Source organism: Chiloscyllium plagiosum, unplaced genomic scaffold, assembly GCF_037043375.1.
Source record: "Chiloscyllium plagiosum isolate Xiang-an unplaced genomic scaffold, Cpla_swu_hap1 HiC_scaffold_4, whole genome shotgun sequence".
NCBI lineage: Eukaryota > Metazoa > Chordata > Chondrichthyes > Orectolobiformes > Hemiscylliidae > Chiloscyllium > Chiloscyllium plagiosum.
Window position 1 is genome coordinate 103,072,724 of NW_028270142.1, and position 27,430 is coordinate 103,100,153.

Below are 27,430 nucleotides of genomic sequence, written 5' to 3' on the forward strand. Positions count from 1 at the left end.
ATTTGAGTTTACATGATGCCTTTGCTTATATTATGTTAGGTTGCCAGCATCTTTGTAAACAGTTATAACTGTAATACTGAGGAAGCTTCAATATACAGTTTATTATCAATGAAATATTAATTACTTCTTTCCCCTTAATGTTCCAAACAGGGAGAAGATCAAACTCTGGACATATATTTCAGTTGGAAACCGAGGTCACAAGATTTATTTTCTGTTCTATAAAATAACCTCCAGATTCTGTGTTTGAATCCAGCTACTAGCCCTGACAGAAAAGATCAAAGTCTTGCCTTTCTGTGCTGGATGAAAACATTTCAAATCAAATTAGTTTGAACTGTTTCACTGACATTCTTAGTGGAAAAACAGGTAAAATTAGCTGCACTTGACACTAAATGGTTGGGTGTAAATCAGAGAGAACATCAGATGATTGCTGTAGAAAATGGAAACCCTTACTCTGGTGAGTAAGAGTCCTTGGAGGTTGTGGTGATTAATATATATTTTTGAAAGGTGGTATGGAGTTTTACTCTTTAGATGATCGATGCTATCTGAGTCGCATGCCAATGACATGAAAATCTATGCTCTATTTTCAATATTGATCATTCTTGATCTCATAAGAGCAGAATTTTGTCTTGGAGAAAGTTAAAAACAATTTGGACAAATTAAACAATTTAAAATACACTCATCCAGGCTAGATAGCTGAACATTTTGAGTTTCAGAGAAACATTTTTAAAAGTTTTACTCATGGATATGGATATTGCTGGCTGAGCCAACATGTATTGCCTATCCCTAGTTGCCCTTGAGAAGGCAGTGGTGGGCTGCCTTCTTGAACCAATGGAGTCCATGTGTTTAGGAAGGGAATTCCAGGATTGTGACTTAACAACACTGACAGCGATATATTTCCAAGTCAGGATGGTGAGTGACATGGAGTGAACTTGCAAGTGGTGGTGTTCCCATGTAACTGATGCCCTTGTCTTTTTAGGTGAAAGTAGCCATTAGTTTGGAACTTTCTAATAACCTTTTGGTGAATTTCTGTAGTTTATCTTGTAGATGGTATACACTGTTGGTACTGAGCATTGGTGATGAATGGAGTGGATATTTATGAATATAGTATCTATCAAACAGGCTTCCTTGTCCTGGATGGTGTTAAACTATTTCTTTTTGGAGTGCAAGTGATGAATATTCCATTACACTGATGACTTGTGCCTTTGAGAAGGTGGACAGGTTTTGGAGAGACAGAAGGTAAGTGACTTGATGCAGGAATCCTTGTCTTTGACATGCTCTTGTAACTACTGTACTTATATGTCTAGTCCATTTCAGTTTTTGGTCAATGCAATTCCCAGGATGTTAATAGTAACAGATTCAGTGAATGCAAATGCATTGAATGGTAAGAGGTAGTGGTTCAATGGTCTCATATTGAAGATGGTCATTGCCTAGTACTTGCCACTTTTCAACCAAGTTTGGATATTGAACAATTTCATTGAATTTGGACACAAATAGCTGCAATATCTGAGGCATCATGAATGTTGCTGAACATAGTGCATTCATCAGTGGACATCTCTAATTCTGACCTGAAGATGAAGCTGCTGAAGATGGTAGGGCCTATGCCACTATGCTGAGGAACTCCTGCACAGATGCCCTGGAGCTGAGGTGAATGACCTCCTTTGAGACATAACTGCAACGGTATAAGGTACTAGTGAAATTGTATCTGGAGTATTGTGTATACTCTCTGGAAATTAGAAGAATGAGAGGAGATCTAATGGAGGTATATAAGATGCTAAAGGGGATTGACTAAGTAGACCTAGAGAGGATGATTTCTCATGTGTAGCTATCTAGAACAAAAGGTTTTAGGATATGACAGCAGATTTAAAACAAAGATGAATCTGCAGAATTCACTACCCCAGAGTACAATGGATTCCAGAGCATTGAGTAGATTTAAGGAGGAGCTGGACAGATCTTTAATTGATAAAGGGTTGAAGGGTTATGGAGAGCAAGCAAGAAAGTGGAGTTGAGATTGAGAAGAGATTAGCCATGATTATATCAAATGGCAGGGCAGGCTCAAGGGCTGAATTTCTGACTCTTGCTCTTAGTTTTTTATGTCTTATAATGCACAACATTAGCATTTTATTCATTCTTTCTTGCCTAAGTCAATTCTAAATGTTTTTGAATGAGCGATCAAGTAGAAAGCTCAGTCATCCAGTCGAAGCTAGATTGATTAATTAGTCACAATTCCAGGTGCAAACGCAAATGGGTTTTGGGAATGTTTTCAGAGAAATGTTCAGATGTATGTGTGGTGGAAAGAATCCAAAGTGTATCAAATTGGCTCTCTAGTTGGCAACCATCACTGCCTCTGTCTTTGTTACTCACAGGATTGGGACCAAACACCTTAACATTTTAGCCACCTGGCAAAAATTGAAAGGGCCATCTATTTTAAAAAATGGCAGCTAAAATTAAGGAAAGGGAATCCCTAGACTGCATACCAATTGAGCAACCCAGTACAAAATGAATATGACGTTGAATGAAATGCTTTCAAGGAGGTTTGTCTCTGTGTCACCCATTTGGGTATACCCATGTTCTGGAGGAAATGGCTATCTATGTCACCCAAGAGAGAGAGATATGGGTCAAAACGATAACGCAATGATTGACTGGCATAAAGCATTGGAGTAAGCAAATGACAATGATATCATGAAAGGCCCAATATGATTCTAAACAGGCCAAGTTTTTATTCATTCATGGAATGTAAACGTGTCAAGTTAAGGCAGCATGTATTGATCAGCCTTAATTGTCCTTGTGAAGGTGGTAAGGAGCTGCTTCCTAAAGCATAGTAGTCCATGTGGTGTAGGGACACATAACAATGCTATTAGGGAGGGAGTTTGATGATTTTCATCCAAAAACAATGAAGGAATGGTGATATCATTCCAAGTCAGAATGGTGCATAGCTTGAAGGGGATGGAAGGCTTTTGCCTGAGACATCGATTTTCCTGCTCCTTAGGATGCTGCCTGTCCTGCTGTGCTTTTCCAGCACCACACTTTTGACTCTAATCTCCAGCATCTGCAGTCCTCACTTTTGCCTTGGAGGGGAACCTGCTGCTTCTGTTGATGTTGTCCCTCTAGGTGGTAGAGGATGGCCTGTTTGGAAAATTTTACGTAAGGAACAACTTAGTAAGTTGTTGCAATGTATTTTGTGATGGTCCACAGCTTTCATGTGTTGGAGGGATTTAATGGGAGCCAATCAAGCAGTCTGATTTATCTTGGATGGCATTGAACTTCTTGAGTGTTTTTGGAATTGCACTCATCTAAGTGAGTGTAAAATATTCCAATGCATTCCTACATCTGCCTTGTAGATGGTCAAGTGAGGAGCAAGGAGGTGAATTACCTTCCATAGAATTCCAAGCCACCTGCTCTTGTAGCCATAGCATCTAATGGATGATCTTGTTCAGATTCTGGTCAATGGTAGTGATCAGGATGTTGATACTGGAGAATTCAGCAAATGAATGTCAAAGACTGATGGGTTGGATGAGCTTATTTTAGAGATGGTCATTGCCTAGTACTTGTGTGGCACAAATGTAACTTGCCACTTATCACTCTAAGCATAGTTGTTAACCTGGCTACATATGGACGTGGAGTGCTTCAGTATCTGAGGAGTTATAGATGGTTCCAGAACTTGTGACATCATCAGTGAATATCCCCACATCTAATGTTTTGATGAAGGGAAGGTGATTGAAGAAGCAGATAAAGATGTTGGGCTGAGGGCATTACCCTAAGATCTAAAGATGCCCTGGCATTGAGATGGCTGACTTCCCAACAACCATCATCCTTTGTTTCAGGTATGACTTGAACCCGCAGAGTTCTTTCCCCTGTTGTTGGATTTGCTAGGGCTCTTTGATACTACACTCAGTCAAATGATGTCATGTGGAGCCACCCTCACATCCCCACTCGCATTCAGCTCTTTTGTCTATGTTTGTACTAGGGTCTTAATGAGGTAAAATGTTGAAGGGGCCTGTCAAAATTCAAATTGAGCAGCAGTAAGAAAATGATTGCTGAGGAAGTGCTGCTTGATAGCACAATCAATGTCACTGCATCACTTTACTACTGGTTGAGTGTATAACCCATTCACCCAATCAGGGTGATTTTCCACTTTGCTGGGTAGATGATTATACTGAAATAGAGGCATGAGTAGTTCTGGAGCTCAAGTTTCTTGGAATGTTGAGATTAGAGTGGTGTTGGGAAAACACAACAGGTCAGGCAGCATCCAAGGAGCAGGAAAATTGTTGTTTCGGACAAAAGCCCTTCTTCAGGACTCCTGATGAAGGGCTTTTGCCTGAAACGTTGATTTCCCTGCTCCTCAGATGCTGCCTGACTTGCTGTGCTTTTCCAGCACCACACTAATCTAGATTCTAACCTCCAGCATCTGCAGTCTTCATTTTTGTCTCTTTTGCAATGTTGTCAGATCCATAGTCTTTGTAGTATCCTGAGCCTTCAACCAATACTTGCTGTTATGTGGAGTGAATCAAATTGGCTAAAGATGGGCATCCACAATACTGAAAATCTCAGAAAGAGTCTGAGATGGATCATCCACTCAGCACTTGTAGCTGAAGACATTTGTCTTTTGCACCAATGTGCTTCATCGTTGAAGATTTTGATACATGCTGTGTTCTTTCTAAGTTGTGTAACTGCTCCAATGTTTCTGAAGTCACTGCTATGCACAGACCTTAAAGGTTTGTCCATTGAAAAGATACTTGTCGAACCTTTTTCTCCAAATAGCTGTTTAGTTGTCTACCACTTTTATGACCGAATGTGGCAGGATTTGATTACCTCAGTCAGTAGTGGTGCAAGCAAGTTACACTTGGTGATGGTCATTGAGGTGCCCTACTAAGAGTAAATTATGTGTCCTTGTCACCTTTGGTGCATCCTCCAAATTGTGTTCAACATGGAAGGATGGGAAATGAATGGTTAGGTTCAAGAGTAAAAGACAATGGAAGTGCTCAAGGAAGTAAAGGAGTGATATAAATAGAGAATTGCAAAACACAATTTATTTGTCACAGATACATTTATCCATGACATTATTGGTAGGAATAACCACACACAGTCCTTGAGAAGACAAAATTCCATCTTCTCATTGAGGATCGTGCTATGTGGCTGAATGAGATAGATTTCAAATAGACCTAACACCTCAAAATTAGGCATCCATGAGGCACTGTGAGCCATTATTCACCTCATGGCCCACCCTACCATTACGGCCAATGCTACAATCTGAAATAAAATCAAAAAATGCTGGCAATACATAGCAGCAAACATCTGTGCAGGGAGAAACAGCTAATGTTTCATGTCTGTGACCCTCAGTCTGATGGCACCCTCCCATCCAGTTTTCATGTTAAATTATATTTATTTATTTATTGCCTGCAGAGTGGAGCTCGTATTAGAGGACAGATTCACATCGAGTTTGGTAGAATTCTAAAGCTTGCTGCAAGATCATAGAATCCCTACAGTGTGGAAGCAGACCATTCGGCCCATCAATCCTCAGAAGAGCATTCCAGCCAGTCCTCAACCCCACTTCCCCCGGCCAATCCACCTAAGCTGCACATCTTTGGACTGTGGGAAGAAACCAGAGCACCCAGAGGAAACCCACATAGACACAGGGAGAATGTGCAAACTCCACAAAGAGAGTTGTCCGAGGGGAGAATTGAACCCAGGTCACTGGTGCTGTGAGGCAGTAGTACTAACCATTGTTCCACCATGTTGTTTCAAAGATATTTCAGTCCATTGTGCACATGGAAATGAAGCAGGAAATACAGTCCGTGTTCAGAGACCACTTGTACAGTGTCCACAAATCCCCACAAATGCTCTGAGATATGTCTCAATGAAGATTAGATTAGATTAGATTAGATTAGTTTAAATTACTTACAGTGTGGATAAACATAGCAAGGTGGCTTTGAGTGTTTGGATTGAGAGATGAGCAGAATAAAAGTCAGAAAACCTTGATGCCTCCAAGTCAAAATCAAGTAGATGAAGCTGATTTATATGTATCCCTCCTTTCACTTCATTGATGATTAAGTAGCAACATTGTCAATTGTGGCTCAGTTGGGAGTCCTTTTACCTCTTGGTCAGAACTCAGTCTCTGTTGCAGAGGTTTGTATGTAGCAATCTGGGCTGACACCCCAGTGGTGCACTGTATTGCTGGAAGTGTGAAATATTACATCAAGACCTTATTGGCTATCATGTGAGGATCTAAACTGTTGCATTATGAAAAAAGCAGAATTATCTCTCGTGTTCTTGCCAATATTTATCCCCTAATTCACATCATAGAGACTTACAGGTCATACATTATGGAAACTAAACATTCGATCTAACTGTCCCATGTCGACCAAGTTTCCCAAACTAAACTAGTCTCATTTGCCTGCTTTGGGCCCATATCTGTCTAAACCTTTGCTATTCATGGACCAACCCAAATGTTTTTTTTAAATGTTCCAATATGAACCTCCCTCTGTGTGAAAACCTTGCCCCTCAGGTCCCTTTTAAATCTTTCTCCTCTCACTTTAAAAATATGCCCCCTAGTTTCGAACTCCCACACCCTAAGGAAAAGACCGTTGCTATTCTATGCCCCTCATTATTTTATTGACTTCTATAAGGTCACCCCTCAACCTCCTACACTCTAGTGAAGAAGTCCCAGCCTATCCATCCTCTCCTTATAAATCAAACCCTCTAGTCCTGTCACATGCTGGCAAATCCTTTCTGAACCCTCTCCAATTTAATAATATCACTTCCTGTAGTAGGGCGACCAGAATTGCATGCAGTACTCCAAAAGTGGCCTTACCTACATCTTGTACAACCTCATCATGATTTCTCAACTCCAATACGCAATGGTCTGAGCAATGAAGGCAAGTGTGCTAAATGTCTTCTTAATCACCCTATCTACCTGTGTCACTTAAAAACAGATTATCACATTGCTGGGTCTGGGAGTTTAATGTGTGCGAATTAGTTGCTGTGCTTCCTACATTACAACACTGATTACAGTTCAAATACACATAAAGGATACAAGGACATGCAGAGATTGTGAAAGGTGCCATAGAAATCTTTTTCATCTATACCTCTCCCCCATACCTGAACTTCATCAAGTTCTCTTTCACAACATCATAGCTTTTGCTTTGCAGTAAGGAAAAGCATTGAAAATCTGCAAGTATGATATAAAAGTTTAGGAACTGAGCACTAACAATATAACAACGATGACAATATTAACAACATTATAACGATATAATGGCACTGTAACAGAAAGCGACATTGCAAGAGTATCTGTGTATTTTAGAATGGAATCATGAAAATGCTGAACATATGTTTTGGAAACACTAAAATGAATTTCAGATCTTCTTGTCAACTTTTCCATAAAATTAGAGCAGATTTTAATGTAGTTTCATTGCTGAGGTGAGCTAACTGTAAAAGCATTTGGCAAGATTCATCAACCAAAGGAAAAATCAAGTTAGCTCCAAGCTATTAAAATAACTCGAATCAGAGATGGGCAAAATCCAAGTTGATCAAAATTGTGCAAATTAAAGATACGAATTGGTCAAAGTTTATATTTTTGTTTAAACATTTTTGATTTACAGCTGAATGCATTAATCTTAAAGATGATGTACAACAGTGAATATCACCCAAACAGAGCTTGCAGTCTTGCTCTTCAATCAAACTGTCCAACCTCAGTTGGAATCTGCTATATTTCTTCTTGTCCATTATTACTTAAAATTCTACTGATAAGCTTCTCTTTATGTCAGTCAATCTCCCAACACGTCTCTGCTTTCTCAATTGATGGGAGTGGGATTGATAATACAAATACCTAACCCCTGCAATATTAACATAAATCAAATTCATGGATTAATCATTGAAGTAGCAAGAAGAGAGCAAACACAGGGAAATTATTTGAAAATAAACCTTAAATGTGACCCAATCCCATATTTTGTTGCAATTAATTTTAATGCAAAGTTAGGTACCCGCCAGGTTCTACCTACACTTAATTATTTTGGCTATGAGGCTGGTCCTATGTTTTTGTGAGTAGGTCTGTGTTGTAGAATCACAGAATCAATATATTGTGGAAAAACTTGTTGAGCCTGCACTGACCTGACATTGAGCATTCCTCCCAGACTTAATCCTCTACAGTATCCTCATAACCCTACATTTACCAAGGTTAACCCATCTAACCTCCATATTCCTGAATTCTATGGACAATTTTAGCATGGCTGATCAACTAATCTGCACACCTTTGGACTGTGGGAGGAAACCAGAAGCTCATACAGACACAAGGAGAATGCACAAACACTACACAGTCACCCAAGGCTCGAATGGAACCCAGGTTGCTGGTGCTATGAGGCAGCAGTGCTAACTACTAAACCACCCTTTGTATCAGGATTTTTGGAGGGATTTCCACCATGAGGCAAGATGAGTTTTCTTGCTATATATCATCAAACTCATCTCATTAGTTGCATACCCCACCCCTGTGGTATCTGCCACATTTGATTTCAGCGCCATTTTACCACATGCCAGTTCTAAAACAACTCGCTGCTCGGTGGGTATCCACTGAAAGACCAGAATGCTTTAAAACACTGCTAGGTATCCAAATGAGTACTAGCATTCAGAAGCTGCCCAGCTCAGTCAAGGACAGAAACTGTTGGAGAAGGGGAAGATGGCACTGTGATTGTTCGACAGAGACCTGAAGGTCCTGGTGAAGGGTGTGAAATGAAGAAGAGGAGTCCTAATCCTGGGGAACCAATAAAGAAAGTCCTGACATCAGACTCTGGCAGCCTAATCCAAGGTTGGTGCTCAAGGTCAATGCCAACTCCATGGGATCCAGGGGAATGGTCAGCAGTGCTGGAATAAGGTCACATACCTTCTCTGTTGCACCAGCTTAAGTGCTACACTCTCTCCGTTGCTTCCTCACATTCACTCCATCTTTGCTCCTGCACCCACTTCCTGCCAATACCATTAAGTGTATAAATCCTGCTTTGATTTGCCTTTCTAAAATATAGCACCTCACATTTATTTAAATTAAACTCCATCTGCCACTCCTCAGCCTTTTGGCCCATCTGATCAAGGTCCCGTTGTAATCTGAGGTAACCTTCTTTGCTGTGCTCTACACCTCCAATTTTGGTGCCATTTGCAAACTTACTTACTATACCTCCTATGTTCACATCCAAATCGTATGCATAAATGACGAAAAGCAGTGGATCCAGCACTGATTCATGTGGCACACCGCTGGTCACAGGCCTCCAGCCTAAAATCAAACCTCCACCACCACCATGTGTCTTCTATCTTCGAGCCAGATCTGAATCTAAATGGCTATTCCACTTTCTCTATTAGTTTACCATGGGGAACCTTATTAAAGTCCATGTATATGATATCAACAGCCTTTCTTTCATCTATCACCTTGGTCACTTCCTCAAAGAACTTTATTAAGTTGGAAAGGCATGATCTTCCTCACACAAAACCATGTTGCCTATCACTGATAAGCCCATTCTTTTCTAAATATAAATTTTTCCTATCCGTCAGTACCTTTTCCAGCAACTTTCCCACCACTGACGTCGGGCTCACTGGTCTGTAGTTACCCAGAATATCCCTACTACCCTTCTTGTATAGGGGGACAACATGAGCAACCTTCCAGTCCTCCGGCACCTCACCTGTGTTTAAGGATGCTACAAAGTCAGAGTCCCAGCTATTTCCTCTCTTGCCTCCCTCAGCAACCTGGGATAGATCCCCTTCCGGTCCTGGGGATTTGTCCTCCTTAATAACCTCTAGACTACCCAACACATCTTCCTTACTTATGTCAATGTGATTCAGACTAATCAAACTTCTATCTCTAATCTCAAGATTCATCATGTTCCTCTCCTCAGTGAACACCGAGGCAAAGTAATCATTCAGAATCTCACCCATTCTCTCAGGTTCGACACACAGCCTTCATTCATTATTCTTTAGTGGATCAATCCTCTCTCTAGTTACCTGATTGCTTCTTATATAAGAATAAAATGCTTTGGGATTCTCCTTAATTCTGCTCACTAAAGCTATTTCATGACCCCTTTTAGCCGGCTTGATTTCTCGTTTAAGAGTAGTCCTACTCTTCCGATATTCCTCCAGGGCCCATTCTGTTCTTAGCTGCCTAGACCTTATGTATGCTTCCCTTTTCCTCTTGGCTAGTCGTACAATTTCTCCTGTCAAACACGATTCACGAGTCTTGTCTTTCCTATCCTTTGCCTTCAACGGGACATGCCTATCCTGCCTAATTTAGATATAATTGCCCATGGCCCAGTTTACTACTCTTCCTTTAGGACCACTCTCATCTTTGTCTATGAGTATTCTAAAACTTACAGAATTCTGGTCACTGTTCCCAAAGACATCTTCCACCGCAACTTCTACCACCTATCCTGGCTCATTCCCCAATACAAGGTCCAATATGGCCCCTTCCCTCATCAGACTATTGACATAATGCTCTAGAAAACACTCCTGGATGTTACTTACAAATTCTATCCTATCCAGACCTCTGGTGCCAAGTGTATCCCAGTCAATGTGGCTCAATGGTTAGCACTGCTGCTTCACAGCACCAGGGTCCCAGGTTCAATTCCAGCCTTAGGCAACTGTCTGTGTGGAGCTTATGCATTCTACCCCTGTCTGTGTGGGTTTTCTCTGGGTTCTCCAGTTCTTGAAAGTTGCAGCTGAGGAGGATCAAGTTATGAATGTCAAGAAGACCCTCAGGATGTCTGGTCTGTTCTATACACAGCAACCTCCAGGGCCAACAGGCTCCATTGATGAGCAGTCTCTTTCCACCCTAACTGCACATTCAGGGAGTACACAAGGAATTTGTAAGTGGAAAAAGAAAACTTAGTGAGGTAACACAGGTGACAATATTCATTGTACTTTTTTTTGTGTAAGCAGCACCATTTTAGCTTTTCATCTGATTGCCTGTCTCTCTCTGCTCCCTTCAAGTCAATTTTCCCATGTGAGATAAATCTTCATGGATCAATGCCTGTGGTAAGAGACTCTGAAAGAGCAAGAAGAACAAGGTGCTTTGAGAGTATTCTTTCCCAATATCAATGTCCAAAAGCTTTGGTGTTTATGAGTTGGTCAGTGAAATCTGAGCCATGGAGGACCAAAGGAAACAAAGGGGATCATGTATTATGATTGCTAGGAATTAGGGACCCCAGTGCAAGGTCTGTGTGTAATGTTGCTTCACTTTTACAGCCCTTACATTAGTAGGTCCTGCAAACCCCTTCCTCACAAGTTGAGTACTAACCCCACCCACTCAGCTGTGGTCACAGCCATTTTCATTCCTATTGTGTATTTCTGTTTCCATTGTAATGAGTGCTGTTTGGTTAGTGACTTCCAGCCTCTGCCTCAAGATGTTGGTGAGACCCTCAGATATGTAAATCCTCTTCTCGGCAGCCCTCCCCTGGAACTACACAGGGGCTTTGCTCTTCCTAGGACCCCATTCAATCCAACTGCATGAGTCTGCAGCTGCTCAGTGTCCCCATCCACCCCTGGTATGTGAGGTAACCATGCTAATTGTCCTCATACACGGCCCCCTTCACAATTGTCATCTTCCCTTCATCCAAGCCTGCAGCTCCTAATCCAGAAGAATAAACTACTGAATCTCCTTCTCACAGCACTGACCCCAAAACCCCACCATCCATAGGTTTCTGCAGAAAAATCTCATGAACTGACCATGGCCCACCCCCTTGAGTGACTTAATTGAACAGCCTTGGGTGTGACTGATTGCTATACAACTCCCTAACCACATTTCCCAAACTCAACCACACCTCCCAAGTCTAGCCATTACAGAGGCACAGGACAAATAGTAACCCACTCCGCAGACTGCAGAGATATTGACCCTCTTCTGAATAAGAACATCCAAATCAGATGCCTGACTGTGTCCAATCCCCTGGACTGGTATGGGAGGCTGCCATTGACTTACTGAGTTGGGACCCATTGACTGACAAATGCCTCCACGGACTTCAGTAAGGACTTGCAATGCCAGTTGCCGGTGTGCCTGCAATGCAAGTCTCTGCAGCTTCAAAATGTATTGGACTGGTGCCATGGTGATCTTGAGAGGTTGGCAAATACTAATGCCAATATCTGTGGACAAAGGGTGGGAGCCCATGAATTGTGCCCTGAAATTCTGTTTGGTCATGTGCAATGTGAAGGTTTTTCAGAGCCAGTGGTGAGCTGAATTCATGGTTTGATTTCCATGTTGAGTCTTCTTAAGACCTAGGTTGTTTGGCACATTTGGTGAGATGGATTGTTGAATATTAATGAGTCAGTTTGAACAATTAACAAGACATTTATGAAATAATAATCTCCCTTAGTTGGCAACTCTCTGCTTTCCAGTGAGGAATTGCCATGCTGCTTCGGAAAAACATAAATGGAGAAGTGAGATGCTCCTGGCTTCAGGATAGGCCTCACCAGACATCTGTCTGATGCTCCTGGCTTCAGGATAGGCCTCCTTCTGTCTGATTCCGCCACAAATCTCACCATAGCTCATGTCACTTTGACCCTTTTAAGATTTGGAGATGCTGGTGTTGGACTGGGGTGTACAAAGTTAAAAATTACACAACACTAGGTTATAGTCCAACAGGTTTAATTGGAAGCACACTAGCTTTCGAAGCGACGCTCCTTCATCAGGTGATAGTGGAGGGCTCGATCGTAATGAACGAGCCCTCCACTATCACCTGATGAAGGAGCGTCGCTCTGAAAGCTAGTGTGCTTCCAATTAAACCTGTTGGACTATAACCTGTTGTTGTGTGACCCTTTTAACATTCTGTTGATTGTTTCCAAACTAACAATGTGAGCTAAGTGAGATCAGCTCAAAGATTTGCTCACCCCAGCAAGTCTATCCTGACACAAAGAAGACACTGGACCTCATTGTGAACTGAAACTTTAACATCCCAGCAACATTTGCAACTTCAAAATCTCCTCAAAGATCCCAGAAACTAACCAATATGAAAACTTTGCTCAGTCACTATGCCCAATAAGCCATATGCCCAGTTGTCTGTGTCACTTAAGAACTTCTCCCTGCTTTGCAAAAGAAAGTTTGTGAGGCTTAACTCTTACCTGAGCAATTGAAGTTAAAGGAACCAAATGTGGAATAATTAAAATTGGAGATGGACAAGAGGCCAGAAATAGCGGAACACAGAGAAGGGTGTGGTATTGAAGGAGAATAAGAAATATGGATGGTTAAAAAATAGGATATGCATAGGACAAGGGGAATTGCTGCATGTCAAGAACCTGGGGAAGAGTTTTGGTGAGTTTTGGATGAAAATTAATTTTCAGATATGGAAAGTAAACTGTGTGACAACTGCCCTGAATGCAATACCGTGCAATAGTCACATCTTTTTATTTCTTTTATTCTTTAAAAGTATATAGATATTACTGGCAAAGTAACCGTTGAATGTCCATAACGCATTGACCTCAGAAGATGGTCCTGTGTTGCCTTCTTGAACTGCTGTGTTCTGGTGCAGACACATTGCTTCTGGGAGGGAGGTTCCTGGGTGTTGACCCAGTGACAGCAAAGGAACGGCAATATATTACCAAGTCAGGATGACTTGTGGCTTGGAGCGGAGCTTTCAGGTGATGGCAGCCCCATGCATCTGTTGACTTTGTCCTTTTTAGGTGGCTGACATCATGTCATTGCAAGGTGCTGTTAAAGGACCCTTGGTGATGGCAGCGATACATCATCCATATGACATCCACAGCTTCTAGTGTGCACAGCAATGGAATGGCTGAAAGTTGTGTTAGCGAATGGATACTGATTATGTTGATGGTTTGTCTTGTCTGTGTCAAGTTTCTTTATTGTTATTGGAGTTTCTCTCATGGAGGCAAGTGGACTGTATTCTATCAAACTCTTAACTTGTTGGTGCCTTGTAGATGGTTTTGATGAATCGGGAGTAAAAACTGTTTCTTCTTTCTTCAGGATAAAATAGATTCTATTCACCCAGCGCTGATTATTATGTTGATTTTTCAGATACCACCTCTGGGACATGTGGTATTTTGATTTAGATAGGACTCTACCAGCAATCCTCTTTTCTTTACGCTGCATCTATGGCCTGTCTAATATTAATGGTAGAGGATAGACAACTGTTACGTCTAAACATAACAGGCACTTGTCTTACATTGCAAAATAGCTTATAGCATGATAGTCAGACATAAATATTAAGGACTCTTGGGGGCAGTACAGAATATATCGACTGCCTTCAGGTATTCATGCAGAACTTGACTGTCTCCACTGACTACTGTGTAACATCATCAGAATGCATGGAGCTCAATGTAGCATGAGCATTATCTCCTTTAGAACCATTACCTTTTGTATGAAATGAAAGTTCGAAAGTAAAAGCAAAAGGGAAATATATTGGTGGATTTGCTTTTGAAATAGCAGCCAAAGTGTATATGGGAAAGATTTAGGGAGACCTGTGTTTCATATGTTTATTCTGTAAATAAATATTGACTAACATATAGGCTGAATAGTACACTTCTAAACATTGTGGCTCTATTTAACACAGCAGGAGAAAGTAAAACATAACAAAACATATGGGATCTCGTGCTTCATAAATAGAATTAATGGACATAAAGCAGGCAAGTTATGCTGAACCTTTGTAAATTTCTGTTTAGAAACAGCTGGACCATTATGTCCAGTTGTGGTCATTATACTAAGGATGTGAGGATCCTTGAGAGAGTGCGAGGAAAAATTATTAAAATGGTTCCTGCAATCAGGTATGTTAGTTATAGGGTGAGGCTAGAGAAATAGGAATTGATCTTCTTGGTGTAAAAGGTTAAACTACTATGACTCTATTAGACTGCTCTCTTAATACTGAGAGAGTCACCTGATGGAGGCATTACCCCTCAGCCAAACAGACTCATTGAGAAGGAGATTCCTCCATAGTAACCACAGACAGTGTAGGGATTGAATCCTTGCTGTCAGTATCATTCTGCATTAACAAGCCAACTGTCCAGCCGTCTGAGCTAATTAGTCCCGATAATGTAATGAAGGTAGATAGGATTAAGGAATGTTCCACTGGTGGAACAAGGGCTACTGATCACAAATAGAATACTTTGGCCAAGAGGGGAAGTGAGTTTGTTTGCCATGCAGCTGGGATAATAATGGCCTATAGTTCATTGTTTTCAGGAGTGTTAGAAGTGGGGATATTGAATGAGTTCAAAAGAAAATTGATTAGGCACTTAAGGGAAATAAAGCAGACAAGTATTTTTTTCTCTATAGATTGGGTTCCTCTGCAGAGAACCAGCTTGGACCCAATGGGATGAATGGCCTCCTTATATGCCACAACAACTCTGTGACTATGAATTTGTGGACAGAGTTTCCAGAGCTGTTGGACTACACATAACATACTAACCTCAGTTCTGACATCCTTTTGCAATGTATTATTGTTCAAGAACTGCATATTTTACTGAAATTGATTGATACATAAATCTCGTCACAAGTGATGTAAGATTTTTCCTGCTCAGCTCTTTTAGTGCGAATTAAGCTGCATTGCAAAGGTACAGTAGCACAATTGGGAGCTTCTGATTTTTGTTATTAATGGCATGCAGCAGCTGCACTGAGAATAACACTAGCAAGCATTGAAAGAAATGTGAAGTGGAACCTTATGTGGGAACAACGTGCTGCCCATATGATTACATAAACAACTTGCTGCAGAAATATTCTGGGGATGTTCCAGACAGCAGGAGTGTGATGGATTGTTTTAAAAAAGAAAAATTCTGTTCTACCTGTACAACTTAGCACTTGGACAGAACAGAAGGAAGTCCTGACAGTCAGGTGGACTCACTATACTCCAGAGATTATACCTCTTTTGAGCCCGAAAGCCACACAGAAGTAAAATCTGACAACCTGATATAGAATAGTTGGCTGTGAAATTTTTCTATTAAGTTAGTGTAGGAAAATGTTGGCTCATTTTCAAAATTAACAATAACATCATAGGAACATGTGATTTTGAAACATGAAATTGTAACAATGCAATTTTATTGATTTATCGATTTGAAATAATAAATTTGACCACCTCAATTACTTGTAACATTTTTAACAAGCAATGTTTTTGCTAGTATTCATTCTTCAAATCTGGTCTGGGGTAAGTAAAGGTTTCTTTTTCCATTCAATTCTTCCTTTCCCATCTTTCCTGTATGTTGCGTGAATATTTTAATTGGACGGTAGATCCCCTGATGGTCGTCAGGATTGTTCTAGAATAGCTGGAAATAAAAGAATTAATTGTTTCATTTAACATCAGAACAAAATGTCACAGGTGTGGGAATGACATGGGCTATAGCAAGGGATGGATTAAGTCAGGCGAGGCTTATCTTGACATCAAAATCATCTCACTCTATTTTTTATGTTATTCACAAGTGGCATAGTGAGATGCCAATTAACAAGCACTGTTCATTAATAGTCAATCTCCCATCTTCCTAAACACATCAAATAAATTTGATGTTGAAAAAACTCGATGAAGAAACCAAAGCAAGTACCTGGTGGATTCAGCTTGCCATTTGCTCTGAAAGGCCTTTGTATTCGATACCAGCACCAACATCTTAGGGCACAACCCATGGGTGCCAGTCTCTCTCTCTCTCTCTCTCTCTCTCTCACACACACACACACACACATTGGCATCCAACATATACAGACCTGTAGGAATTCTCATAGATCCACTTACAAGATGCTTCCACACTTTAGTACTGCACCTTGGGCTACACTGGCAACTACCAATCTAATGCTACAGCAAGGATTCTGTGTGCTAAAGGATTTGCACCCAGCCAATGGACTGGACCAAGTTGCATCTCTGGGCTCTATGTTTGCTCTCACAGTACACATTCACTCTGGGCCTACCTGGGTGTTTGCAGCTTTCCTGCCTTGCATTGCCTTCTCTTTTAGTGCTTTTCCCCTCCTCAGCCAAAGATGCCAGGCTCAAATTACTGCTGTCTTACCATGCCATTAAGTGGAGAAACAAAACCATGAAGCTTTGGATGGTGGAGAAACACAGCACCTCTGGTAGCATCTGTTGAGGGAGAGACTTTGTGAATGTTTCAGGTCCAATATGACATTTCTGCAGAACATCTGACTCAGTCCTCCCAGTCAGGATTCCCTCCCCTCAAAAGGGTAAGGGGTATAGGCAGCATTAAACCTGTCCTGACTCTTTCTCCCCTAATGGGTTAAAAATCACACAACACCAGGTTATAGTCCAACAGGTTTAATTGGAAGTACACTAGCTTTCAGAGCGACGCTCCTTCATCAGGTGATTGTGTCTCCTGATGAAGGAGCATCGCTCCGAAAGCTAGTGTGCTTCCAATTAAACCTGTTGGACTATAACCTGGTGTTGTGTGATTTTTAACTTTGTACACCCCAGTCCAACACCGGCATCTCCAAATCATTCCCCTAATGGGGCTCTTTTTCACATGGAATAAGAGAGAGAGAGAGAGAGACAGGAGTAATTGAAGATGGAAGTAGGTGGTGTAGTTGTCACCATTGTTGTAGGCGAGGAGGTGTCCCAAGCAAATGAGTAGGCAGTATAGAAGGCATGCAGGGTTAGTGATAACAGGGGTTGGGGTGGGTGAGACTGAGTGGAGATGTAATGCAGGCAATATTGAGAGTGGTACAGCATGAGCCTGGTGGGAGCTTGGTATGGCTTCTGAGATAAGCTGAGTGAGAGGTATCAGGGAGAAGATGGCAGTACTAATCCCTGGTGGAGTGGAGGAGGGCATTGACCTTTGGCCTATGATGCTGGGCATTCCTCCTGGTGGCTGATAATGTTTAACCCAAATAGTAAACTTGGATCAGTCTGGCATGGTGTTGTCCCCACTGCTAGTCTTGGGGTGGGAGAAAGTCTTGTGTTGGCACCACATATCCACCAGGACCTCTAGGACTTTGCCCACAAAGTGAGACTCCCCATGGTCTGCCATGTCCAGGACAAATGTGGGACAACTTCGTACTGACAGCATTTTTCATGGTACACCATAGGCTTTTAAAGATGGTGCTGGACACAATGGTTGCTGGTGAATTCTGAGATAGCTGTTGAGTGGTGAGCTGATCCAGGAACACGCGTGATAAGATGGAGCAGAAATTAGTCCTGAGAGAAGCCATCACCACATGGTCAGTAATTATTAAGTTTATTCTGGTCAGAAAAGGTGAGAGAACTCGCTAAGGCCTCACATGGCAAATCTTCCAAAATTGTTCCAAGGCAACGCAGACTTAGCCAAAAATTAATAAGATTCAGCCCAAAGAGTTTACTTGAACATATTTGTGGCATAACTCTCAGCAGAGGAGCACAACCAGCCAGAATCTTCAGGGAGCATTTCCAATGAGAGAGCAATAGGAATAAGTGTAATTGTAAAGGGGAAAGCAGCTTCCACTGAGGTAAGGGCAGAATTAAATCCTTAAAAAATATTGGTGTGTGTAAAGTGATCTTGAAAGTCATAATAGAAAGAAATAATGATACTTTATTTATATAAAAGTAGAAACAAAATGGGGAATATTTAACCTAAGAGCAATTTTGAATTCATTTCGAAATGTAAACACAGACACTTACATTCTGGTTAAAGATGGCAGAAAACCTGAAGATGTTATGGCTGGACAATAACAATTACAAACGTTAGGTGCAATTGCCAATACTGGCACAGTCGCCAGGACCCAGAAAGTAGGCGAGAAGTGTGGAAGGTGCAGACTGTTTCACCTATAATGAAGCTGTCCTGCATTCCACAGTCTTTGTAAGTCTTGAAGAGCAAAAGTATACTGGAAATCTAGTTCCAAAGATATGACCAGGAGCTACAATAGGATGCAAGCAATCAAAAAGCATGTGCAGCATGATTAGATTAGATTACATTACATTACATTACAGTGTGGAAATAGGCCCTTCGGCCCAACAAGTCCACACCGACCCGCCGAAGCACAACCCACCCATACCCCCACACTTACCCCTAACCTAACACTACGGGCAATTTAGCATGGCCAATTCACCTGACCTGCACATCTTTGGACTGTGGGAGGAAACCAGAGCACCCGGAGAAAACCCACGCAAACACGGGGAGAACGTGCAAACTCCACACAGTCAGTCGCCTGAGGCGGGAATTGAACCCGGGTCTCTTGCGCTGTGAGGCAACAGTGCTAACCACTGTGCCACCGTGCCACCCATGACAACATGCTGTTAACAACAACAGGAAGTGTGCCAAAGTCCTGTATAATTTACAATTGTACATGAGCAGTTAGACAAACTAAAGTGAAGCATCGGGGAGCAAAAACGTTCAACCAATCAGTAAACCAGCTTTCCACATGATGAATGTGACACATTGTCTGGACAAAGTTTACTTGTTGGAAGTTTTTGCCATGATTAACATTTTACAACCAAGGAAAATTGGCAAACATACTTTCAAGACCAGAGTCAATCTAGGAGCTTGTGCTAACATCCTAACAGTCAGAATATTGAAAGATCTATACCTGGATCCTTGGAAGTCAATTTAACTTCATATAATGGAACACCAAACACTTCCAATGGTGCTTTGATGACAAATTGTAACCTCGGCAATGTTGGATGGAGACCACATGAATTTTACATTGTGGAGACCAGTTGACCATCACTAGACGGAATAGCAACATGCACATTGAGGTGATTCATGAAATGTTATACTTGGAATGCTACTAAACTGTTAATTCAGAAGTCTAAGTTAGTGTTTTGGGGACATAATCCAAATCTCACAAAAGAGAATCTTAATCCACATTGAAAGTGGCTCCACCTCTGGACCAGAAATCTGCAATCAACTCAAGATGTGATGCCCGTGGAGATGTGCCATAACATGTCCAAACAGGTTGGAATGAAATTTCATGAGACCATCATGATACCAATTAGAGCAGAAGTGACAAAGAACACTGATTTCAAGTCAGTCCAGGACATACAAAAATTATGCTAAAGACAGGTTTAATGACATAGGACATTAGTAAATCATATTATATTGAACCTCAGCGAAGTTGCAATTTCATCAGTCAAAACTCCCAAAAAGTCTCAAATCCACATTCAAGACAGGTTTAAAGAATGGAATAGACGGTATGGAATGTATGAGATCTGTTCTGTTCCAGTTCTGAAGAAGGATCACTGGACGTGAAACGTGAACTCTCATTTCTTTCCATAGATGCTTCCAGACCTGCTGAGTTTTTCTGACAGTTTCTGTTTCTGTTTCAGCATCTGCAGTTTTTGGTTTTATTTTATAGATAATGATTAATTCCCCTGACAAAATAACCATACAAAATCACTACTTTCAAACACCATAAGGGAAGATATGATTTGCAGGGACAATGAGTGCAATCTTATAAGGGCCTGAGTGATGTGGTGGCAGAATCGGATGCAAAGTCCACCAAGGTCTATCTCGACACTGGGAACATCTTGCTTCACCTCTTATGCATTTGATTAGCAGTGTGGTGAGTTGCCAGTTTAGGGGGATAATTGCTTGTTAAATGCCTTATTAATATCATAACTTGACCCATTAACATACAGCTTCCAATCTAGACCGAGCAAATTAGACCTTGGGAAATTTCAACATGGAACATGGAAGGCAGAGTTGGAACCTTGGGACTTCAGCTCCTTGAAAGGTTCCATCAATCTGCATGTTGCTCAGCTCCAGTCAGAATCTCAGGGCATGATACACAGACATTGCTAGCCAACATTTGCCAACTCATTACAACCATCGTGTCACCTCTCTGATCCGCTTGCAGGCCAATTAAGAAACACTGACTTGCAAAGCAATATGCACCAGCAACTAGAATCAAAACATATGCCGCATAGACACTTTGCACATACCGTCAGGAACCCAATTCATACGTTGTATGTCAGAGTTGTTCACTCTGTTTCTAAGTGCTTAGTCACCAGGTAATCACAGAATCTCTGGCTTGTCTTGCTATGCCAATTGGCAGAGTCACACTCCAGGCAGCTTTCCTTGCTGGTCAGCAGAACTGAGTCAAGGAGGTGGATATCACTGCTGTACTGTGTGCTGTATCAACCTTACATCTACACCATGTGTCAGCAGCTTATGTGGCAAACACACTGCATGTGCAGCACGTAGGCAGCCATGTCTCTTAGTCTTAGGAGAGTAATCCTAACTGAAGTCCATAGAAGCACCTGTCAATCAGAGGTCTCTGATAACACTCCAACAGATTGGTCACTGTTAGACATCTGGTGGGGAGTTCTTAGTCAGGGGTCCGTGTGTCTTGCAATCCAGCAGCTAAGTCATGGGATGTCTTGCATCCCCATAGCAGTCAATCCAGAGGGTAGAGTTAGTGCAATTAGAGAGATGTGTCTGTTCTTCCTGCTTAAGCTTAGTTGATAAGTGGAGGGATGATTTCAAAAGTAAAACCAGTAAATACTGTAGAAACTCAGTTGGCATGTCAGAACCTGTAGAGAGGGAAATGTGAGTTAATGTTTTGAGTCCAATGACTCTTCTTCAGAACTAAAAATTTAGAACAAGCTGTTAGTGAGAGTGTTGAAGACACCAAGCTATTATTGGCACATTTCATCTTGTTCTACTTGCCTGTTACTTAAAATAATTTACTATTTTGTAAACAGCAGGCCACAAGTGAAAATAAGGGTGAATATCTGAGGACGTTTCCCAGTTCAGCCATTTTGACTTCAATATAAGAGCTTGAAAAAGTCTGAAAAGTGACGTAAACATTGTGGATAGTTGAATGGAATTCCTTTCCCCCATGGAATCCCACTCCACTAATTCTCTTATCTGTAAATAAATTGTGCTTATACACAATAAAAACAAAACAGAAAACAGTGAAAGCCTTTACATAACTGGCAGCATCTTTGGAAAGAACCAAAGTTGATATTTAGATGCAAACGCTTCCTCAGAACGCAGTCTAATCTGTTTGCTTCTCACATTCTCTGTTTTCCTTTCAGCATCTGCTGTATTTTGCTATTTGTTCATCTCTGAAAATCAGCTGAAATGGGCAGGTTAATTCCAAGCCTTTTAGCTTGCATGTCAGACATCCCAAAGCTTGCACTGCTTAAAGTAGCTCAGTAATTTTTTTGTAAATGAAATAGCTGCATTGCTTGTATCTTACTCAATTGTTAAAAAGCAGGTGGTCACTTTGTAAACTGAATTAACTAAATGAGATTTCTAAATGGATTCTATGTCAGAAATTCTCCATCGCTCTGAAGTTTTGATATCAGCAAACCAGACATGCTCTTAAAAAATCCCAACAGTCAGATATCTTCAACTCCAGCCGTTCATTTCAGTCAGACAGATGCTTCATTTAATACTCCTTGTGTTAAAGATCAGGATTATGCTTTTTCAAAGCTGACACGTTACTAATGTAATTTTTTACTATAAGCCAGATGGCAGTAAGCAATGGCTGCAGCTCTATTTATATATTGAGACAAATGGCATTTTTGTCCGGACCTTGGCATGTTCATTTATTACATTTAAATAAACATTAGATGATTAATAAAGTTGATTGAGCTACACTTGAAATTAAAGGTCTTGAGGATTAAGTGTTTAACTGTGCAACACAACTTGATTAAAATAAAACATTCCTTCATTTTATCTTGTGATAAAGTTTATGTCCACACAGAATGAGTATTGGTACCAAGTTTCCAAAGCTGTGTCCAACACTTGATTATCCTTCCTCTTAAGAAAGTTCGAGTCACGTATCAGATATGTAACCAACTACATGCTGGAAAATCATTTAAAAGCATCTAAAGGAAACAAAAAGTACTGGAAATCTACCATGGTTCCTTCAACATCAGAACAGTGATAATTTGATTAATATGGCAAGTTGGCAACTTTTGTCACTGTTGCGAGGAAATCTAGAACCAGCCTTTTATGAAGCTGAACAAAACAATGAAAAGGGGATGAAAGGTACTGTTGATAATGTTTTGAAAATGTTCCAAATCTCCATTATTTGCAGATTTTTTTTTTAAGTGAAAGCCACTGTCAGGAACTAAAAGCTTCCCCTTTACAATAGTGGTTCTGAAAAATGAGACATCAATATCTGGGACATCACAACTTGATTTAAGAAGTTATTTTATTAGGTTACCCCACTTTTAACTGCCGTGGGCCAAGAGTCAACAAATACCAGGTCTAGCCACGAGAAGCGATCCAGTGCTATCAGGTTTTTAATGCGCTATGTGTCCCTGTAGTAACTCTGAAACTGAAGAATAGGATGAAATGGAATGTAAACCTGCAATAAAGCTTGTCTCCCCCTGTCAATCAAACTACATTTCTAATTGCATTTAAAGCCATGTAACTGCACGGTTTTGGAACCCACATTTCATAGTCACATATATAACATTGACCTGGATATCATTGAAACATAAAAATTTTGAGATGTGGCCATTTGGTCCATTGGTGGTCAGTACTCAAATATTCTATTTTATTATAGCACCCTTTTGTTTTAACAGCATCAATCATACTAACTGTAAATTTGTTCAGTATTCCACAAACAGAATTTTTTTCTCTTTCTGGTTCAGCCAATGAGTGGATCTGATTTATTCCAGTGAGAAATTCAGTCAAGATGGCTGAATCTGAGATCTCAGACTTCTACAAAGAGATTGGAGTACCACTGCGAGACACATGACCTAAATCAGACTTCAATGTTACATGTTTTCTAAATTTTCCAAAAGGAAAGACTTGCGCTTTATTGAAGTTGAGGGTAATTGAGAAACCCCACCACCCCCATACCCCTATTGGTTGAAATATTCATGTAGATCATTTAAGAATTGATTTATTCCTCAATTCTGGATTAAAAGCATCGGACTGCTGTCAGCTACTCACCGACCACCAAAAAGTAGTGAATGGCTCTTCCGGGACACTGACAAGCCAGGAAATGTTTGATCAGTGAAATAAGTTGATGACAGTGAAGCAGGTTCTCTAAGGTTACAAAGAGATCTTGATCAATTGGGTCAATGGACTGAGGAGTGGCAGATGGAGTTTAATTTGGATAAATGTGAGGTATTGCACTTTAGTAAAACAAACAATGGTAGGACTTATATAATTAATGTTAGGGCTGTGGGTAGAGTTATAGAACTGAGAGACCTCGGGGTTCAAGTACAAAATTCTTTGAAATTTGCATCACTTGTAGATAGGGTAGTTAAAAAGGTGTTTAGCATGCTTGCCTTATTGCTCAGACATTTGAGTATAGGAGTTGGGAAATTATGTTACAGGATGTTGGTGAATCTCTTCTGGAGTACAGCGTCCAGTTCTGGTCGCCCTCTTATAAGAAGGATATTATTAACTGGAGAGGGTTCAAAACAGATTTACCATGATGTTGCCAGGAATGGAGGGTTTGGGTTATAAAGAGAGGCTGGAGAGGGTGGGACTTTTTTCACTGGAGTGTTGGAGGTTGAGGGGTGATCTTATAGTGGTTTATAAAATCATGAGGGGTATAGATAAGGTGAATGGCAAGTAACTTTTCCTAGTATGGGGATTTCAAAACTAGGGGGCTTATTTATAAGGTGAGAGGAGAAAGATTTAAAAAGACATGGGTGGGTGGGGGCAATTTTTTTACACAAAGAGTGGTTCATCTGTGGAATGAATTTCCAGAGTAACTTCCAGAGTACAACATTTAAAAGACACTTAGATAAGTATGTAAATAGAAAATGTTCACAGGGATATGGCCAAGTGCAGGCAGGTGGGACTGGTTTCGTTAGAAATTATTATCGGCATGGACTGGTTGGACTGAAGGGTCTGTTTCCAAGCTGTATGATTCTACTACTCTATGAGATACTGCTATTCAAAGCACTTTTCAAAAGCCAGAGTGGAATGGGTTTCCTTATAGAGGGGTGAGTTATTGTTTGTTTCAAAAAGACTTGAAAGAGGGTGGGGCTTGTAGAATAACTGAAGAGAGGGGAACATTTGCAATACATTTATCCAACACTTTTCACTACTACTGGACATCTGAACCATCCTTACAGCCAGAAAAGTATCTGAAGCCACTGACATAATATAGCTAATTTGTGCATGGCAAACTTATACAAATAACAATGTGATATTGACCAGATGATCTCCTTTTCTGATATTGATTGGAAGGTAGATATTTGCCAGGATATTATGGATAACTTCTTTGTTCCTCTTTGAAATGGTGCCAAGGAATATTTCATGCAGACAGATTTGGCCTTGTTTTAACTTCTCCTCTGAAAAAATGGCACTTCCAATAGTCCGGCATTCCCTTGGCATCACGTAGAAGTGCAGGCCTTAATTTCTGTGCTCAAGCCCTGGAGAGGGATTAGAATTTAGAACTTTGTGATTCTGGAGTGAGAGTGAACGAGTGAACCAGGCTTCATGAAAGGAGAAAAGGTACCAGAGCTTTACCGGGACCAGATCAAATGTAACCCAGGGCATTGTGGCAAAATAGGGAAGAAATTGTGGGAATATTTGTATCATCAATCGCCAAGGGTGAGGTACTGAAGGACTGGAGGGATTTGCATTTGAAGAGGCAAGGACAGATTAATGATAGTGAGCATGGCTTTGCGTGTGGGAAATTGTGTCTCACAAACGTGATTGAGTTTTTTGCAGATATAACCAAAAAGATTGATGAGGGCAGAGTGGTAGACATTATTTATATGTAAAGCCTTTGACAAGCTTCCACATGGTAGATTGATTAGTAAAGTTAGATTACATGGGATTCAGGGAGAGTTTGCCAACTGGATACAAACTTAGCTTAACAGCATGAGACAGAGGGTGGTGATAGAGGGTTGTTTTTCAGGCTTGAGGCCTGTGACCAACGATTTTTCATAAGGATCGGTTCTGGGTCCACTGTTCTTTGTCATTTATATAAACGATTTGGATGAGAATTTAGGAGGCATGGTTAGTAAGTTTACAAATGACACCAAAATTGGTGGTAGAGCCAACAGTGAAGAAGGTTATCTAAGATTACAAAGGATCTTAATCAATGGACCATTGGGCTGAGGAGTGGCAGATGGAGTTAATTTGGGTAAAAGTGAGGTATTATATTTTAGTTAAACGAACATGGGCAAGACTTATACAATTAATGGTAGGGCCTTCGGTAGTGTTGTTGAACAGAGTGACACGGGGTTCAGTTATATAGTTCTTTGAAAGTTGCATCACATGTAGACAGGGTGGTTAACCCTTGCCTTCATTGTTTAGACAATTGAGTAAAGGAGTTGGGGCATCATGTTGAAGTTGTACAGGACATTACTGAGACCTCTTCTGGAGTTCAGGTCACCCTCTTATAGGAAGGATATTATTAAATTGGAGTATTCAGAAAAGATTGACAAGGATGTTACCAGGATTAGAGGGTTTTGGTTATAAGGATGGGCTGTCTCGGATTGAATCTTTGTCACTGGAGCACAGGAAGTTGAAGAATGACCTTACAGATGTTTGTAATATCATGAGTGGAGTAGATAAGGTGAATAACAAAGTTATTTTCCCCAGGGTTCTGGAATTCAAACCCAGGGTGCATATTTTTAATTTGAGAGGAGGAAGATTTAAAAGGGACCTGAAGAGTAATTTTTTCATAGAAAGGTGATTTATATTAGATTAGATTACATTACATTACAGTGTGGAAATAGGCCCTTCGGCCCAACAAGTCCACACCGACCCGCCGAAGCGCAACCCACCCATACCCCTACATTTACTCCTTACCTAACACTACGGGCAATTTAGCATGGCCAATTCATCTGACCTGCACATCTTTGGACTGTGGGAGGAAACTGGAGCACCCGGAGGAAACCCACGCAGACACGGGGAGAACGTGCAAACTCCACACAGTCAGTCGCCTGAGGCGGGAAATGAACCCGGGTCTCTGGCGCTGTGAGGCAGCAGTGCTAACCACTATGCCACCGTGCCGCCAGTTCATATGTGGAATGAACTGTCAGAGGATGTAGTAGGTGCCGGTAAAGATACAACATTCAAAATACCTTTGGATATTTATATGAAAAGAAAAGGTTTAGAAAGATATGAGTCAAGCGCAGACAAGTGGAATTAGTTTAATTACGTTTGTTGGTATGGGCTTGTTGGACTGTAGGATCTGTTTCCATGCCATATGACTCCAAGACCACGACTCTATTTCAGTTGAGAACTTAATGGTCAGAAAGCATGAAAGGTAACTTGCTACCACATGAGGAGGATTCACTGTTATCTATGAGCCAAGTTTCCATCATAACAATATTGGCATCCAAACTAAGAAACCAACAGCTGCAAATACATGCCCAATGCTCCAAAGCACAACATTTTTGTATGAACAACATTATTGGAAATGGGTACAAGCATCTGTGGCTCTTCAAGGTAGAAATTCAGTGCGGAGGACTCAGCTTTAATGATGGATTGAGAATCTGGAATTGACTGTTTGAAATTATGGGTCAAATACCACTCCAAAAAAATCATCAGAGGTGATTCAGGCTGCTATAGAACATATGTACAAATCATCATCCATAAAGGTACGCACAGAATGCTGATGGCCTGT

At 40.9% G+C, this 27,430-nt stretch overlaps 1 long non-coding RNA gene across 2 annotated transcripts in view; it reads right to left on the minus strand.

Annotated features, from left to right (window-relative positions):
- Positions 1–15,989: 15,989 nt before the first annotated feature.
- LOC148150192 (uncharacterized) overlaps positions 15,990–27,430 on the minus strand; it is a 192,924-nt gene continuing 181,483 nt past the window's right edge. Inside the window, exons 4-5 of one of the 2 annotated variants that reach the window (XR_015756851.1) lie at positions 16,853–17,021; positions 15,990–16,221 (exon numbers count right to left, since the gene is read on the minus strand). This is a non-coding gene — a long non-coding RNA (uncharacterized LOC148150192). The remainder of the gene's footprint in view (positions 16,222–16,852; positions 17,022–27,430) is intronic. The other variant, XR_015756850.1, reaches the window with a different exon arrangement.